A 14,448-nucleotide genomic window follows, 5' to 3' on the forward strand; every position below is an offset into this window, starting at 1 on the left:
ACTCCTTTCGTCCGGTTATAAATTGATCAATTTTAATTTGACACAATATTTTATGTAGTTCTGATGCTGTGGATGAATGATGTCACAATGAGGATTAATGAAACGTCTGACAAGTCGTGAGATGAAATTATTGACACCAAAGCGAATGTGACATTCGTTTGATAAGTCGAATAAACGCCTCAATGAAATTCATTTAACACACGATTCTTAAACTCCGTGCCGAAAAGAAATGTCTCTATTAACAAGGAACATAGGGAGTAAGCATAAACTTTATTACTCCCTATTCCAATACGTAGTATATTTTAAAGTTTACAAACAAATTTAATATAGATATCAGTTTTGAAATTAACCTAATTCAGTTGTCTATTACTATAACTTTTAATCACATGTGATCATAAGACGTAGCAATTATATGATTTTTGTAAAAGCTTGTGTAATATATGTAACCGAAACATCATAATTTCGTTCATCGACGATAGTACTGTAAAGTTGTTTAATAGTTGAACATTCTCAACCTAATTAATAAATTGAGGTAGTAGTTGTTGTATTGTGTGTCGATAACTTCATATGTTAATTTCCATTTTTATAACAAATTATAAAAGAAGTTACTCCAACAAAAAAAAAAGTTGTGATTTGGGCATTATGAGCATAAAAAAAAGATGAGGCATATACTCGCATAATCCGAAGAACATGGGAATTTTATTACTACATTACATACTACTCCATTCGACACACTAATTTATTTTAAAAAACCAGTAAATTTTGACATACATTTTTTACTGTTAGGTAGTACTTAATATTTACCTTTGTCTCTGTTAACTTTTTATTTTTAGATTATTATAGTTTTTGTTCCAACTTTGTACAAATTTTTAACATATATCGCTATTTTTATAAAAGGGATAACTGTCTCTAAACGAATGATATTGGAGACAATTCTGTTTCGTCATCTTTCAAATGAAGGATAAATTATAAAATTTCAGTTTTCTAAAATTTCCCATGAAGTTAAAATTCAAACTCCCATGTTAATGTGAAAAATGATGTGATAACCAAAGGGTCACTGTTAAGAGCAACTATGTCATCTGATATTACTCTCTTTTTTTTTTTTTTTTTTTTTTATGTTGAGTTGTATTCATTTTTGGATCGTTCATTAATAATTGAGTCGTTTTCATTTTTGGCAAAATTCAACGCACATAACTTTTCTTACTTTACATACCCAACTTTATTCTCTCGTATTTTATTTTCATATAACTTATCTACTTTGATCTCTCATACTCCCTCTGTCCCAAAAGAATAAGAACATTTAGGATAACATGAGAATTAATGCATATACTCCCTCCTTCTGCCATTATGAGTCTCATTTCTTAGCGGCACGAGCTTTAAGAAATGTTAAGAAAAGTGGGTGGAAAAGAGTTAGTGAAATAGAAGTCACACTTGTATATATTAGTTTTAAATGAAATGTGAGTAGAATGAGTTAGTGGAAATTAAGATCCTATTACTCCCTCCGTCCCAAGGTAGATGTCACACTTTCCTTTTTAGTTTGTCCCACAAAAGATGTCACATTTCTTCTTTTAGAAAAAGTTCCCTCTCACATCAATTATAAAACTATATTTTCTCTCACCACTTAACACACAAAATAACGTTTCCTAAAATCCCGTGCCATCTCTCAAGTGTGACATCTACCTTGGGACGGAGGGAGTACCATTTATGGTAAAAGTGGACCAGGACTCCTATTAGCGAACGGACTAAAATGGCAAAACAGGACTCCTATTCGCGGATGGAGAGAGTAGTTAGTAAAGTAAGAGAGATAAAAAGAATGGTAGTTAAATTAGTGTTAGTGGATAGTGAGACCCACTTTTTTATTAGCGTTTAATGGTGGACCCTTGTGTTATAAGTTGTAAATAAATTAATGTGTATGAGTAATGTGTTTGTGAGAACTTTCTATAAATGGAAATGTGATATTTTTATGGGTTGAGGGGAGTTTTTCATTTCAACTCTACTTAACTCACTAAATATTTCTACCTCCTTTTAAAAAAAACAGACAAAGTTTCATAATGGGTATGGAGTGAAGCCACCCGGTCTACTCGAACTGTCAGGACTCGGCCCTACCCGCAACAACAAATTGAACCGTATCGAGCGGCCATGGGATTGAGCCACCCGGACCGGGTGGCCCCTAGGACTCCTTCCCCGAATCTTGTTCTTATCTCTCCCTCGACAAGAAGCTTCCAGCTGAGTTCGAATAGGCTCTCGAGCTTCTTCCTTGTCATTGATCATGTCGTTAGCTTTCAAAGTGTCTTCAACGAACTCGGATTCACTTGCTTCTCGGACCTGGCTGCAATGATTGTACACTTTGCCTTTAAGTGAATAGCAATAAATACTTATTTCACTGTTAGATCTATTCAATGTTACACCCCTCCGTCCCAAGATAAGCGAGACGCTTCTTTTTCACACTTGCTTTGAAAAAATAATCTAAAATAATTAGAATGGAGAAAAATTAAAGTATGAGAGAGAATAATGTAAAGAAGACTATTCTATACATTATTCTCTTTCTTACTTCACTTTTCTCTACTTTAACTATTTTATATTATTTTCCCAAAAATGAGTGCGAAAAAGAAACGTCTCGCTTATCTTGAGACAGAGAGAGTACTACACTAGTGTTGTTAGTTTCCTAAGGCAAGGAAACTTTTACACTGACGCTGCAACCTTTACCAACAGATAGCCAAATCAACTGTAGATTGTAAAATATTGTTTTACTTCTACAAGGTACTGAGTGAATCACCTACTATAATGACTTATTCCACCATCCATTTTAAAATGTAGAAGACTTACACTCGTTTACTTTTAAAGATTGCTAAGTGATATATTAAATGATTAGAAAACATCAAATGATAAAATTTCTTCTTTTCATAACATGTAAAAGTCAGTTTGAACTTTATCGTTACAAGAAACCATTCGGCTTGAAACATGATTTTTTAGAATTCCAACTCTAACATTCGAGAGTAGTGCAGACCATTAGGTACATTCAGAACTGATAAGACTCATTTTATGCATTGGCTTTTGACTATTTTACCTATTTTTGGGAGAGAGAATGCACAAATTTTGAGCTTAAATGTGTAGGATTACCACTAAATCAGTTACTGGGTGCAACTTGACCGAGTGGATGAAAAAGAAGCAATCTGGAGCAAAAATGCAGCTAAAATCCCCCGAACTGATCAAGTAGAACATAATCGAGTTCGCTGCAACGTGAGCATAATGCAAAGCCAATCGGAGGCAGAATAAATGAAGGGATGATGCATATCCTAACAGCAGAATTGTCAAGTCAAAGAAGGAACAACCCTAGGGATTTGTTGTTGGAATCTATGCCCAGTTAATGGACTTTGACCAATTATAATTTCAACGAGACATTTAATTTTGTGAAATTAAATGATATAGCTTCGATCTACGTTCGGAGTAGATGACCATGGTATATTCATTTTCTCAATCCGATTTCGGGTGAGTGAGAAATAATGGATTAAAGTTGTGCAAAATTGCAAACTATTAATAGAGCTATGAGAGAAGCTAAGGGATTAATTAAGCGAGTTAATTATCCCACATTGAAGGTTACAACCTTATTAAACAAGTATTTAATAAGAAGGATTATTACATGTAATAAATGTAGTGGACTAAGATGGGCTTAGAGCCCACACGCGCGCCGCCGCCGCCCGTCCCGCCCCGAGCCCGTGCCGAGCTCGAGCCCGAGACGCGTCTAGATTCATCCTCTCAGCTCCGTATTCCTTTCTCTGCATTGTCTTTTTGTCGAAGCTCTGTGATAAGGCTAATTTCATGCATTGGTTATAGGGATAAATTTTGTGATTTCCTGGGTCTAACAAGGTTTTATAAGCCAGGTGTGTAGAGAAATCCATTTGCATGGTCATGATGTTTTGAATTCTATTTACTTGCTTGCCTCGTCTAGTAGTCGTGGATCTGTGTTAGTTTTAGTCGTTCTTTGAGTCAATCGATTTAATTTTGTCTAGACTAGCTCAGGAAGTCGTTTGCCCAGTCAAGTAATCTTTTCAAATACTTTTAGTCATTATGCATGTCCCTGCCTAGATCTAGCTGTTAGAGTAGAATATTTCATTTACCCAGTCTAGGAATTAAAGCTCAACCCCAAAAATTGCGTGGCAGCAGCCAAAAATAGCTTCCGGGTCTTTGAATATGTTTTCTTACACATCCGTCTCTGTGGATTCGATCACTGCTTCCCTGTACTAATCTTTTTAGCTATAGCGGATTGAGGGTTTTGAAGGGCGAAGGAAGTGATTGTATGCCCAACGACAAGCTACCCAAGGATTCTTTGAGTTCCTAGACCCGGTGTCTAGTGGATTCTCTGGATCGAGAGATTTAATTTCAAACACATCTTGCTTACTCTTCGACCACTCTTCAAATGGCGCCGTTGCCGGGGATGGATGGCGTAGTTTGTTTACGTGTTTAAAGATTTGGTGTACATAGTTTTAATTTCTTTTATTTGTTTTTTTTTTCTGACAGTTTATGAGCAAGGGCTCACGATTTGGAAACTAGAGTAGCCCATCTGGGTCGAGGGACACTCAAGTCAGGTGGCAGGTCAAGGAATCAACATCCACAGTGACTACGATGCCCTAAAGAAGGAGATTCAGGAATGCAAGCAGGACTACGATTGATGCAAAGAAGGCATACGACCACCCACGTATCATGAGGAGAGGTTCAGCTAATGCAATTAAGGAACAAGAAGGAGAAGGAGTCGGAGATAGGATAGATCGGTTGGAAAAGGCACTTCTGAGTGCAATTGAGAAAAAGAATTCCCCTACCTCGCAGGAGAAAGAGAAATCGCCAGGTCCAGAGGAAAATCAACTCCAACTCTATTATGGTCCACCGCCCGATGGAGAGTTCCAAGCCTAGGTGAATTCAGTGGGGAATTGGAATCAAAATAATCAGAATACAAGCTGGAATCAGTGGAAGATTAAGGAGGCACCATGGAGAGACAACCCCTATTTCAGGTGGGCAGATGGAAACCAACAGCTCCAGGTCCAGTACCCAGGTCCAGCAGAGGTCCAGCAGAATTGGCCTAACCGCAGTCAGGACGGACCACAGCATAATTCGAACTGGTCAGGGAAAAATCAGGAAGGGCCAAACAACTGGGGTTATCGCAATCAAGGGGATCAGTCCAATTAGAACAACAGAACCAGAGTAATCAATGGAGTTCTTATGTGCCACCATACCAGAGGAACGCCATTGGAAACAATAAGAATTTCCAGGATATACACCAGGGAAATCAAGGGTCAGGGAGCCAGTTCGGCAACAATCAAGGAGGTCAAGGGAATTATCGCTCAAATCAGGGGAGTGGACCGAGCCACAATCAGGGGTCAAGTTCAAATCAATCGAACTATAAACCTCCGAGGAATCTGGATGATATGGTACATGACCTAGTCAGCTCTCAACAACACATGCAGAACTATATGCAGGCAAACAATGATTTGGTACACAAAATTCAACATGCACAACAAGAGCATAAGTCTGCTATGGATATGTTAGCCAAGCAAATGTCGCAATTGGCCACTTCGTTGAATGAGATGAGGGGACACGAGGGAAGGATACCAGCTTCAGTGAAACCACCTTACTGGGCAAATATCAGTCAGATCACTCTAAGATCAGGACGGGGCTATGAGGGTCTAGTAATGAGAGAGGATGAGAGTACACCTCCTATGACAAGCCAGGGAGACGGGAAACTGACCACCGATCAAGGGAAGATTGAGATAAGGAACACCAGGGTAGAAGATGGCCTTCAAAAGGGTGATCTGGAGAAACCACTACCTCGTATGGCCGATCCATTTTTCCTAGACCCAGAGCCTGAATTGGAAAATGAAGAGAAAAGTAAGGAGACTGGAGAATCCTCAACTGGGGGATCAGTAGGAACCTTGAAGCGCACAAAGCCATTTCCTCACCGAAGGGAAGCTAAGAAGAAGAAGGATGACACAGAAGACTTCATGGAAATTTTTGGCAAATTGGAGATCAATCTGCCGTTCTTACAAGCTCTGAAGTTGCCAACCTTTAGCAAGTTAATCAAGGAGTTCATTGCTGGAAAAACCAAACCTGATGGGAAGATTGTTATTGGAGAAAATGTGTCGGCAGTAATACAGAAGAGGAGGATGTCTTCCAAATGCACAGACTCAAGTATGCTCACTTTACCCATCTCTTTAGGTGATATAAAAATTGAGCATGCCATGTGTGATCTAGGAGCATCAATAAATGTGTTACCACTTTCAATATATAAGAAGCTGAGAGTAAGCTTGGTTGACACAAAAGTGGTAATTCAGTTGGCTGATAGAACATGCATTTCACCCGAAGGTGTGCTGGAGAATGTGATAGTAAAAGTGCATGATTTCCTGTACCCAGCTGATTTCCATGTAATAAAAATGAGTGATAACGAATCTGCTGAGTCTAGCGGAGTGCTTTTAGGAAGACCATTCCTACGCACCGCTAAGACTATTATTGATGTGTTTGACGGTACTATATGCCTAGACTACCATGGGGAGAAATACACCTTTAGCATTGATGAAGCCATGAAGAAATCATTGGATGTGGAAAATTTGCATGCTGTTGATGTTATTAACCCCTCGGTCCAGGAGTACCTTGAGACTGAATTAATGCATGAACAGTTCAACATTTCGGAGCTGAGTCAATCTGTTGACAAAGAGGTAGCAGGATGGTGTGAAACCCTATTAACTCGGAACATGACAGACGAACATATCAATGAAGCGATCATGACATTCTGCCACCAACCATTGTCATTCAAATCCACAGGATCTGTTAAAGTAAGAAGCCCATACGAGGGAACTGACTTGGGTGAAATGACAACCAGAGGCCTGGAGAAAAATCCACTGCCACAGGAAGCCATTACACCAAAGAAGGAGTTGAAGAAGCTGCCCGAGACCTTAAAGTATGCCTACCTTGGGAAAGATGAAACATTCCCAGTAATAATCAACAGCCACTTGACGGCAGAGCAGGGGAGCGATCTACTGGAAGTAATCCGGAGAAACAAGAAAGCCATAGGATGGACTCTCTCCGACCTGGTGGGAATCAGCCCCGACCTTTGTATGCATCACATCCGACTGGAAGAAGGGGCAAAGGCTAGGAGAGACCCGCAGCGTAAGCTGAATCCAAACATGAGGGAAGAAGTTTTGAAGGAAGTTCTGAAGTTGTTGTCCTTGGGTATTATTTACTCCATTCCAGACAGCGAATGGGTCAGCCCAGTTCACATGGTGCCAAAGAAGTCAGGAATACAAGTGGTAGAAAACAATAAGAATGAGTTGGTACCTACTCGATTGGTGACTGGATGGAGGATGTGCATTGATTACCGGAAGCTTAATGAAGCCACCAAGAAGGACCATTTTCCTTTACCCTTCATTGATCAAATGTTGGAGAGATTGGCTGTAAAGCAATACTTTTGCTTCCTAAACGGATACAGTGGATACTTTCAGATATATGTGGATCCTGAAGACCAGGAGAAGACAACCTTTACCTGTCCGTTTGGCACTTATGCGTATAGAAGAATGCCGTTTGGATTATGCAATGCACCGGGCACATTCCAGCATTGTATGATGAGCATCTTCTCAGATTTGTTGGAGGTGTGTATTGAAATCTTCATGGATGATTTCACGGTGTATGGGAATTCCTTTGATGCGTGCTTGGCCAATTTGGATCTGGTATTGAGAAGGTGTCAGGAGAAGAATTTAGTCCTAAACTTTGAGAAATGCCATTTCATGGTGCCAGAAGGAATAGTCCTAGGTCATGTGGTTTCTGAAAGAGGGATTCAAGTGGATAAAGCCAAGGTGGATGTAATCTCGAAACTGCCCTATCCCACGAATCAGAAGGAGGTCAGAGGCTTCCTGGGTCATGCAGGATTTTATAGAAGATTCATCAAGGACTTCGCAAAGATTGCCCAGCCACTTACGCATCTCTTGCACAATGATGTGGAGTTTGATTTTGATGAAGGCTGCAAGAAGGCTTTCCAATTGTTGAAGGATAGACTTGTCTCTGCCCCAATAATCAGAGCACCAGATTGGAACTACCCTTTTGAGGTGATGTGCGATGCAAGTGATTTTGCGGTAAGAGCGGTCCTAGGCCAAAAGATCGATGGGAAAAGCTATGTCATTTTCTATGCCTCGAAGACCCTCAACCAGGCTCAGAAGAACTATGATACCACAGAAAAGGAGATGTTAGCAGTGGTATACTCGTTCGAGAAGTTTCGACCATACTTGTTAGGGTCGAAGGTGATAGTTTACACTGATCACGCAGCCATCAAGTATCTCCTGGCCAAGCGAGAGTCTAAACCAAGGTTGATTAGGTGGGTGCTATTATTGCAAAAATTTGACTGGGAATTAAAGGATAAAAAGGGGACGGAGAACAAAGTGGCAAATCATTTAAGCCGAATATTCTAAGGGGATACGAACGAAGCTATACCTGATCCCTTCCCCGAGGAACATCTTTATTATATATGGAAGTCTGCTAGACCTATTAACTGGGAAACAGTGTTGGCAGTAACAGGTCCAGGAACATCAGATAGAGGGAAGCATCCTTTAAATGCAGAGCCATGGTTCACTGACCTGGCTAATTACTTAGTCACAGGAGAAATGCCAAGATCCCAAGAAATTTCCCGGGCCCAGAGAATGAAGCTGAAGAGTGAAGCCAAATACTACTTTTGGGATGATCCCTACTTCTGGAAGATGTGCTCAAACCAAGTGATTCGACGATGCATACCGGAATGGGAACAAAGGGATGTGCTCAACCATTGTCATGCCCTAGCGTGTGGAGGTCATTTCGGACCCAGGAAAACTGCTAGAAAAGTTTTGGATAGTGGATTCTATTGGCCAACCCTGAACAAGGATGCTTTCGAATTTTGTCAAGTATGTGAGAGATGCCAACTGACCGGAGGGATTTCTAGGAGAGATGAAATGTCGCAGAACCCAATAATATTTTGTGAAATTTTCGATGTTTGGGGCATGGACTTTATGGGCCCCTTCCCATCTTCTCATGGGAACACGTACATCTTGGTTGCAGTTGATTATGTATCCAAATGGTTAGAAGCAAAGGCTACACCCACCTATGAGTCAAAGGAAGTAGCTAAATTTCTGAAGACCAATATTTTCAATAGGTATGGGGTACCAAGAGCCATCATCTCAGACCAGGGAACGCATTTCTGCAACCGTACAATAGAGGCCTTTATGAGGAAATATGGGGTACATCATCGGCTGTCTACACCATATCACCCCCAGTCAAATGGTCAAGCTGAGGTCTCGAACAGGGAAATCAAAAGTATTTTGGAAAAAACGGTGAACACCACGAGGAAAGATTGGAGTAAGCGCCTCGAAGATGCTCCCTGGGTGTACAGGACTGCTTACAAAACACCGATCGGGATGTCACCTTATAGATTGGTGTTCGGGAAAATGTGTTATTTGCCCGTGGAAGTGGAACATAAAGCTTACTGGGCCAATAAAGAGATGAATATGAAGGCGTCGGCCTGTGAAGAAGAACGGAAGCTGCAGCTACAAGAATTGGAGGAGCTAAGGCTGGAGGCATTTGACTCAGCCATGTGGTATAAAGAAAGAACAAAGTTCTGGCACGATAAGAGTCTCCGGATCAAGGAACTTCAAGTAGGGCGGAAAGTACTTCTTTTTCAATCTCGGCTGAAGCTAATGCCTGGGAAGTTGAAATCCAAGTGGATAGGGTCATACACGATCGTTGGCCTTCGAGCAAATGGAGCAGTAGAGATTCGAGGAAGCGCCCCAAATTCAGTTCCTTTCCTAGTCAATGGACACAGGGCGAAGGTATATAGAGATAATGCAGATCTGCATGTCGTGGAAGAGATGCCACCACATGCATCTGTTATTATTTCTTAATTGGTCAGGCAAGTGGATATTCTCAATGAATTCCTAGGTCAGGTAAAATGGGGAACGAAAGTTTATTTGTACACTGACCTAGGAAATCTTGAGGATACTCATTTGCTATGTAAATAGTTTAGTTGCTTTCTAATATAAGAAAATCCAAACAAATTAAAAAAAAAATTAATCTTCCAAAAATATTTTTCGAAGCACCAAACTCTCTGGGGAAATTGTTTCGTCACTCATGATCTCCGACCCGAGAATTTGGTGTTTCATTTCATTTGTTTTAGGAATTGTGAGTTGCTAGGGGGAGGAAGAGTCTTCGTAATTTGGAGGGAAGACGATTGCTTTTAGAATTTCGAATTCCGCTTTTCGAGGGGACGTACGGTTGCTTACATCATCACGCAACCGTTCCCCTGCCACTGTGAAAAGCCAAGGGTCTTCTTTTCAAATCAGAAACTAATCGATCTTTTCACTCTCTTCTCTCACAATTCTCTCTCTCAAAATTTTTCCCCAAATTTCTTCAAACCCTAACCGGAATTTACCCTAGAAACTGTGAGTTTTGCAGAATACTTTTAGTCATTATGCATGTCCCTGCCTAGATCTAGCTGTTAGAGTAGAATATTTCATTTACCCAGTCTAGGAATTAAAGCTCAACCCCAAAAATTGCGTGGCAGCAGCCAAAAATAGCTTCCAGGTCTTTGAACATGTTTTCTTACACATCCGTCTCTGTGGATTCGATCCCTGCTTCCCTGTACTAATCTTTTTAGCTATAGCGGGTTGAGGGTTTTGAAGGGCGAAGGAAGTGATTGTGTGCCCAACGACAAGCTACCCAAGGATTCTTTGAGTTCCTAGACCCGGTGTCTAGTAGATTCTCTGGATCGGGAGATTTAATTTCAAACACGTCTCGCTTACTCTGCCATCTCCTCCATCCAGTTCGCCGGAGCTCTGTTGATAGAGGTGCGTCTTCATCAGAGACGTAGTCGTTTTATCTTAGGGGACGAAACGCCAAACCGAAGAGCACTACAGGGGCGTATCTCGTCTTGCGGAAAGAGGACTCCTCGACTTGGCTAACATTTCACGGTTTATTTATTTCGATTTTTCAAGTTGTAATTTCGTTTCAGTTTTCCATTTGTATTCCTTCTTTTGGGTTGTATTGCGCCCGACTTTTATCTCTTGTAATCCAGAAACAAACAATTGTGTCATACCGCCCTACAAATAGAAGAATCATCATGAAGAAAAGAGAGCTGGCACCCCACCATTTTACTATCTTCACTCCAGTTCACAACCTTCAGTGACCAACCGAAGGAAAAATCCAGCCATGCCATTTCCGTTCCAACCAACATAGCCAGCCAAACATCAGTTCCATTGCTTAGAAGAAGAACTCCTTCGTTTATTAGTTTTTGTTTTCCATTTCTAGTTTAATTTTCTCGTTTTAGTTTAGCTTTCCAGTTCTCGTAGCTAAGACTTGAAGTTGATCTTATTCCGTGTTTTCTTGTCTTTGCAATCGTGAATCTTGTTCGATTTGAGTTATGAAGCTTTGTTGGGTTTATATTGCGTTAATCTTAGCTTAGATCTAGTTGTTTGTTTCGCTTACGCCTAGCTTTACAATCTTTTTCTAATTCTACTTATTTAGTTGTTTGGTTTGGTTTGTATTCAAGTAGATCTAATTCTAGTTATTTAGTTGTTTGGTTTGATTTGTATTCAGGGGCGGACCCATGTATAAAATGGGTAGGGCTAAAGCCCTTAATAAAATTGTATTTTGAGTTTTTTTCTTTCATAAATTCTTATAATTTATCCAAGTTTAAGGCAAATTATTGTGTAAAAGCTCTTATAAATAATTTAAAACACTCAAAATTTAGTAATCATAGCCCTTATCGTTATTTATTTCTGCGTCCGCCCCTGTTTGTATCCAAGTAGATATACTATTTTCTTACATGTCAACATGTTTTCCTCGGTGTAGTTGCATGATTCCTAGCAGTTCTGTTTAGTAAACCCTTTCATGTTGGTCAGTTTGTTTAAATCTAGGTGAATCTGGTTCCGTTGTATTTCCGATTTAGATCCTGTATTTTTATGTTTTTGAGCTTTGAGATTAAGCCATGGAAGTTGTTCGATCTTACTAAGTTTAGCTTGGTAAAGAAGAAAATGTCCAAATTTAACCTGCGACCATAAATATACTTTATGCATTTAGTCCTTGTTATTTTTCAGCTTTTCTGCTGTAGGTAGATGGTTAGGGTTAGTGGTACCATGTTGCTTTTACATGTTGCAACACCATATATCTTATTAGTAATTTCTAAGTTGCATTTTAGGGTATTGAGATTCACCTCTTGTCTCGTGTATTTCTTTACCACTTTCAATATCTTATATATCTTGTAATTCAATATTTACTTGTCTAACAAATAATTTTATAATACTTAATAAATATCAGAAGAGCAATTTTCACTTTACATAATCTACGTTTTCGAATAGTACACGTACCCGGCAACCCGCATTACCATTGAAAAATAAATTGCAATTCCCTCGATCATTAAAATATGAAGTTATCATTTACTTCTCCTCTTTCGAAATCTTTTCAATTCCCTCAATAAATATGTGAAGTGGATATTCAATTTAAACCTTTTCACTTCCATTTCTCTCATTTATTATAAAAATAAAAATAAACATTTTTCATTACAAACTTTATTAAAATATTTATAATATTAATTTTACCAAAACTTCAATTTTATATATTGTATAGATGGAGGTGCGTTATATTGCTAACTTTTTAAGTTGTTAACTCATCAATGCAGTGTATTTAAAATGTAAACATGATGACATTAAAATATCAACCCATAATATCAACAAAATATATTGAAATGTCAACAAAATTATATGTTGACATTTTTAATGCACTGGATTGATGAGTTAGCAGAGTTAGTAACTTAAAAAAGTTAGCAATTAATCATACGGCGGTATAGATGTTTACAAGATGTAATGGGAATTAATTATCAAATGAAGTACTAAGTGGATGTGAACATTCTCCCCTTAAAAATCTCACTAGACTGGGTGCCACTTTGGCGCATAGGCTACTAGCTAGCCTCTTAACACTCTCGGAACAAACTTCTGGTTGCGTACTTATTCTTCTCTTCCGACTCTCCGAACTCCGTTTTCATCTTTAACTCTTGACCTATGCACCAGAAATACACTCTAAATTGTATGAATTCAAGGGGAAATGATAACATATTCGATTCACACAGAATTCATGCAAAAATCAAGACTTCCACATGACTCAACTTATCACGTCAACTCCCATTGCATCAAACCAAAGTAACAGCAATCTAGTGAGCTCATGGATTTCAAATGATATTTCTCTACTAACATCAACTGCAATTTATCACATAACAAGAAATTAAATTCTGGGTTGTAATGTTGCTAAATACAAGGTGGAATAGATTTGGACAATAAGCTAGAAGCTACCAAGTTCGAGTACAAATTCTTTTTTCCTATAACATCACCAACAACAGTATCACATCTTTAATCTTTACAACCAAAATCATATTCCCCGAAATTTGAGACATTACAAACACAAATTTAAAATTCGAACATTATTCCATCACCTTTTTTTTTCTTTCTTTTGGCCATGACCTTTTTGATTGATCGACGTCTTGTACACACAACAAAAGAATTTATTACTAAAAAACATGTTTCGAGCTTGTTGCACGGTTAGAATTGCTTAATTACAATGAACTCTACAGTCCACTTTTACCCAAGACGAGAAGGAGTAATATTATCGCATTGTGTTTACTTATACATTTCTAAGATGTTTCTCAAACATTTAAATGTGTAACTTTTACCAAAGACAAGAAGGAGTAATATTATCGCATTGTGTTTACTTATACATTTATAAGATGTTTCTCAAACATTTAAATGTGTAAAAAGCAAACAAGTCTAATAATCCTGACATCTTGAATAGCGGTGACTAATATATGAGAAGCGCTAAAATTGTAAGTTCATTGAATTTTCTACCTAGAGTTTTTTACTTAAAGCATAGGGAGAAATGAAAGTATAGTCTCATTATTTTTGAAGTCATATTAACACAAAAGAGGAAATGAAAATTATGATCGGTCCTCCATAGAGAGACTATGTCTTGGGTCATGAATTTGCATCATGGAATGGATTTGGGTCAGATTTGAATAGGTTAAAATAACTTTGACCTGAATTATTATAGTGATAATAATAAATAATCTCTCCGACCTTGAAAATTTGTCACATTTCATTTTCTACACTCGTTTTGAAAAAATGATAATAAATAGTTAAAGTGGAGAGAGTGTAAAGTAAGAGAGAAAATAATATAGAGGAGACTCTTATGTACCTTATCTACTCTCTTGCTTTACCCTCCCTTTCCATTTTAACTATTCATTATCATTTTTTTATTATCATTTTTTTAAAATGAGTGCAGAAAATTAAATGTGATAAATTTTTGGGGACGTGGTGTAGTAGCTAGTAACATAATAATAACAAAGATTTTTTTGGAGCACAAATAATGATAGATGAATGTGTATTGTTGTGATTGTCATTTATT

The sequence above is a fragment of the Salvia hispanica genome, chromosome 5 (genome assembly GCF_023119035.1).
Source record: "Salvia hispanica cultivar TCC Black 2014 chromosome 5, UniMelb_Shisp_WGS_1.0, whole genome shotgun sequence".
NCBI classification, from domain to species: Eukaryota; Viridiplantae; Streptophyta; class Magnoliopsida; order Lamiales; family Lamiaceae; genus Salvia; species Salvia hispanica.